We start from the raw sequence: 5731 nt of genomic DNA on the forward strand, positions 1-5731 counted from the left end.
CTGAGTCTAAATTTATCCAACGTGTTCCGGCTATTGCGTTTTTTGTCTGTTTTTGTAAGTACTTCGTCTAAATTTCTCTTATTAATCCCTCAAATCAAATAGAGGAAGTTGTTTTTTATAGTTTCCTTCCTGAACTTAAATTTATCCAACGTGTTCCGGCTATTGCGTTTTTGTTTTGTCTGTTTTGTAAGTACTTCGTCTAAATTCCTCTTATTAATCCCTCAAATCATATAGAGGAAGTTATTTTTTATACTTTCCTTCCTGAACTTAAATTTATCCAACGTGTTCCGGCTATTGCGTTTTTTGTCTGTTTTTGTAAGTACTTCGTCTAAATTCCTCTTATTAATCCCTCAAATCAAATAGAGGAAGTTATTTTTTATACTTTCCTTCCTGAACTTAAATTTATCCAACGTGTTCCGGCTATTGCGTTTTTTTTCGTGAGTTTTTGTAAGTACTTCGTCTAAATTTCTCTTATTAATCCCTTATATCAAATTATGGAAGTTTTTTTTTGTTGCCTTTCCTTCCTGAACTTAAATTTATCCAACGTATACCAGCTATTGTTGTTTTTTTTTACCTGTTTTTGAAGTGCTTCGTCTAAAAGTCTTCCTTATTAATCCCTTTATCAAGTTATGGAAGTTACTTTTTCGCCTTTCTTTCCTGAACCTAAATTTAGCCAACGTGTACCGGCTATTGCATTTTTGTTTGTTTGTTTTTGTAAGTACTTCGTCTAAAAGTCTTCCTTATTAATCCCTCAAATCCTTTCCTTCCTGTGTCTAAATTTTTATCCATCGTGTAGCGGCTATTGCGTGTTTTTTCGTGTTTTTGTAAGTACTTCGTCTAAAAGTCTTCCTTATTAATCCCTCAAATCCTTTCCTTCCTGAATCTAAATTTTTATCCATCGTGTAGCGGCTATTGCGTGTTTTTTCGTGTTTTTGTAAGTACTTCGCTTAAATCTCCCTATTAATCCCTCAAATCAAATATTGGAAGTTATTTATATTTTCTTTAGTATTTCTGTTCTTTCATTTGTTCTTTCTGTTATCGTTTGTTCTTTCTCTGTTCTTTCGTCTGTTTTTGTAAGTACTTCGTTTAAATCTACCTTACAATCCCCTTACATCAAATAATGGAAGTTAATTTAATTTTTCTTAAGTGTTTCTTTGTTCTTTCGTGTTCTTTTCGTTTGTTCTTTCTCTGTTCTCTCGTCTGTTGTTGTAAGTACTTCGTTTAAAAATCCCTTATAAATCCCCTCAAATCGAATAAAGGAAGTTAATTTCTTCTTTAGTATTTCTCTGCGATATATTATTAGGCTCAGTTTAATCTTTCTTCTCTGTACTGCTTTGAGGGATAGATTAATAATGTTATCATAATTTATATTCCCTGTAAACTATTCTCTCTCTCCTAATTCCTCCGTGGCGCAGTGACTATCTCCCCTAGTTATATATCCAAGGACAAGGGTTCGAATCACGGCCCGGGCAGTCGGCACGCAACACACCCATATGTTCGTCCTCCCTTCCTGGGCTGGTCGATAAATGGGTACCCGGGGAAACCTGGGGAAGGTAAACTGTGGCGATGGATTCTAAGGGCCAGTCTTATAGTCCAGTACAGCACGTTTGTAAGCTCCCCAACCAAACACAAAACACGATGAAAATTCCTTGTATAGTGTTTTTTTTCACATTTGTTAACTTTTTATGCCCTTGAACTGATTCCACTGCTGTAAAAAAGAAGAAAAAAAAACTATGCAAGGATTTTTCGTCGTGTTTTGTGTTTGGTTGGGGAGCTTACAAACGTGCTGTACTGGACTGTAAGACTGGCCCTAAGGTCGGCCTTCTAAGACGCTTTCATATCTCATTAACTATTTCCAGGATTCTCAGACGCTTCTTCCCCTCACATCACCTATTTCCAAAGGCCAAAAAGGAGGTCAATCGGGTTCTCATGAGTGGAGTTTTGGGGTTCAAGGTGTTATACGTTTCTCCACTAAGTATTACCCCCCTACGCCTCTGATTTCACTTCAACCCTAAGTGCTCGTGGGATACATTAATTAGATGACCTATGGGAAAATGTCCTTGTCTTTCATCGGGAAATTCCTTTAGGTCATCCTCTACCTCCAATAACTGTACATGATTGGGCAATGGCTAAGAACCTAAAACCACTAGCTACCTCAGACACTGCAATCTCTGTACATTATGAGTGAATGGTGATGCAAGGGAAAATAATCTCAAAAAATAAGTTGACGTGGAGTTAGGCTATAAGTGTAAGGTGAGTAGCGCGAGGGCGACCTACTTTTTATATCAACGCCAAACACTAAACAAGGAATTTTCGTCGTATGTTGTGTTTGGTTGGGGAGCTCACACACTGCTGCATTGGACTGTAAAATTGACCCCTAGAGTCTAAGGGTCGTATTTTATAACATTCCGTCGCCAAAGTTCATCTATTTGACAAGGCTTTCCTATGAGTCTGGGGTATTTCCAGGAGTAGTTTTATGACCCTGGTGGCAGTGTGACCCTTCTTCTGTACCATGAACCTAAAGAAACACTCATTAGAACCCGATTGATCCCCTCTTTGACCCTTAGAAATAGTTGATGTGAGAAGCAAAAGTGTCTTAAAATACCAACCCTAAATGCGCCGTTAGAGGGTTAAATTATTATTACATACATTTAAGCTGAGCGAGGCGTTGGGGGCTGTAGGCTTGGCTTGGTTGGGGCCGCACAGATAATTCCAAGTGATATCTAATACAGAAGAAGGGTCACACTACCACCAGGGCCATGAAACTACCCCTGGAATTACCCACAACGCCTATGAAAGCCTTGTCAAATATGTGAGTGTGCTTGGGCGACGGAATGTTTAACTCTTGCATAAGGGGTTTGGACAGTACAGGGATGCGGTTCAATGGAGTGAGACGCTTACCTTAAGGGCCAGGAAGGGAGGAGAGATGGATGGAGGAGGAAAGAGGAGGTGAGGGAGAGCGTGAAGAAAGGGAGAAGAAAAGGGGAGAGTGGAAGAATAAAGGAAGGAAAGCTGGAGGAGGAAAGAAGAGGGGAAAGAGAGGGAAAGAGAGGGAAAGGAGTAAGAGGAAAAGTCTGAAATGGGAAGAAAGAGGGGAGGAATAAGAGGAAAAAGAGGAATTGTGGATTAGGAAAAAAAAAGCAAAAGGAAGGAAAGGTGGAGGACGAAAGAAGAGAAGAGAAGAAGGGAAAATAGAGGGAAAGGAAAAAGGAAAAAAGTCTGAAATGGGAAGAAAGGGGGAGGAAGAAGAGGAAAAAGAAGAATTGTGGATTAGGAAAAAAAGGGAGATGAAGGAAAGGTGGAGGACGAAAGAGGGAAAAGAACAAGAGTAAGAAGTCTGAAATGGGAAGAAAGGGGGAGGAGGTAGAGGAAGAAGAGGAAAAAGAGGAAAAAGAAGAGTTGTGTATTAGGAAAAGAAAGAGAAAGGAAGGAAAGATAGAGGACGAAAGAGAGGGAAAAGAACAAGAGGAAGAAGTCTGAAATGTGAAGAAAGGAGGGAGGTAGAGGAAGAAGAGGAAAAAGAGGAAGAGGAAAATGAGCACTGAGGCAACGCGCATCTTTAGTGTATGCCCTCAACTTTACTTACTTATATAATGAACAAAAAAAACAAAAATCCTCCTTTTCTCCTTTATCTTGTTTATCGGTTGAGTTTCTTGCTTGTAATGGTGATGGAGAGATGTCATTGTTTTTGTTGTTGTTGTTGGTGGTGGTGGTAGTGGTGACGATGGTAGGCCTATTCTCTTTCCTCCTCCCCCTCTTTATCTTCTTCCCCTCCCTCCTCTACCTCCCTTCCATTTCCCCTTCTTTTCTCCCATTCCAAATCTCTCTCCTTCAATCCCTACCCTCTCTCCTTCACCTCTCCTCCCTTTCCTTCTTTTCTTTCCTCTCTCTCTCTCTCCTTCCCATATTTTTCATTATTTCTTATTTTCCTCCTTTTCTTTTCTTCCACCTTCCTTTCCCTATATGTCCTCTTCCACTTTTTTTTTGCTTTTTTCTTCTCTTTCCTTCCTTTGTTATCTCCTCTTCCTTTCCTCTCATTCTTCTCTTTTTTTTCATTCCTCTTTTCCTTCCCTTCCTTTCACTTTCTCTCCATTTATCCATCTTTCCTCCTCTTCATTCCTACTTTCTTCCCCTCCTTTTCCCTTCCCTTCCTTCTCACTCATCCTTCTATCCTCTCCTTCGTTCCTACTTTCTTCCCCTCCCTCCCTCTCGCATCTTCATTTTCTCTCCCTTTTCTCTCTCCCTTCCTTTTGCTTCCTTTCTCCCCTCCCTCCCTACTATAGAATGGATATAAAGATGTTAGAATCTGTACAGAGGAGGATGACAAAGATGATTCAGAGGGAGAGAAACTTGCCCTATGAAGACAGGCTGAAGCATTTAAATCTCTCTAGAAAGGCGAAGGTTGCGAGGAGACTTGATCGAGGTCTATAAATGGATGAAGGGCTTTAATAAAGGGGATGTCACTAAGATTTTGATAGTTAAAGAACCAGGTAGGACGCGTGACAATGGTTTTAAGTTAGACAAATTCAGATTCAACAAAGACAAAGGCAAGAATTGGTTCACCAATAGAGTGGTGGACGAATGGAACAGGCTTGTGAGCCATGTTGTGGGTGCCAATACCATAGCTACATTCAAGAAGAGGTTAGATAAAGCCATGGATGGTGAGGTAAGGTGGGGTTGAGTGTACAGGAGCTGCCTTGTATAGGCCAACCGGCCTCTTGCAGACTCCTTACGTTCTTATGTTCATCTTTTTATCTCCCTTTTCTCTCTCTCCCTATTGCTTCCTTTCTCCCCTCCCTCCCTCCCTCTCGCATCTTCTTTTTCTCCCCCTTTTCTCTCTCTCTCTCTCTCTCTCTCTCTCTCTCTCTCTCTCTCTCTCTCTCTCTCTCTCTCTCTCTCTCTCCCATTCTCTCCTCTCCCCCCTCCTCTTCCTCCCCTTCACTTCCAAAATAAACATCAGAAAAAAAATGAAAAAGGTGAAGAAAGAAAAGAAAAAAATAGAGAAAAAAGAAGAAAAAATAACATGGAAATCCACAAAAAGGAAAAGAAAACAAGAAAACAAAAGACGAGAAGTGGAGAAAATAACAACAAAAAAACAAAAACAAAAAACGAAACAAAACAAAAATACAAATGAAGAATAAAATCGAAAGAATAAACAGGAAAAAAAGGAAAGGTTGAAAATGAAGAGAAAACAAAGAAAGAAAAAACAGGAAAACAAGAAAGTCGCTAAAAGAAACACGAAGATAAATAAGAAAAAATAAAAAAAAAATCAACAGGTGTGCGCTCTCTCGCTCTCTCTCTCTTTCTCTCTCTTCCCTTGTTTGCAGGCAGGTGTGTCCAGGTGTTCTCTCTCTCTCTCTCTCTCTCTCTCTCTCACTCTCTCTCTCTCTCTCTCTCTCTCCTTTCTCCTCTTATACTTTTTTTTTTCCTCTTCCTTCGTCGTTGGTGGTGTCAGTAACTGGTAATAACTGGTATATTAAGAGAGAGAGAGAGAGAGAGAGAGAGAGAGAGAGAGAGAGTGAGAGAGAGTGGTAATTCAGACACTAAATATAAAGTGAAAAAAAAGACTGCCACCTCTCTCTCTCTCTCTCTCTCTCTCTCTCTCTCTCTCTCTCTCCAGCGGTATCGTGTGATCTAAGAATACTTCGCTTTATCTTTGTTATCTCACAGTCTGACTTTGTGTGGGTCTGTCTGTGTGTGTGTGTGTGTGTGTGTGTGTGTGTGTGTGTGT

Source organism: Eriocheir sinensis, chromosome 19 (assembly GCF_024679095.1).
Source record: "Eriocheir sinensis breed Jianghai 21 chromosome 19, ASM2467909v1, whole genome shotgun sequence".
Classification (NCBI taxonomy): domain Eukaryota; kingdom Metazoa; phylum Arthropoda; class Malacostraca; order Decapoda; family Varunidae; genus Eriocheir; species Eriocheir sinensis.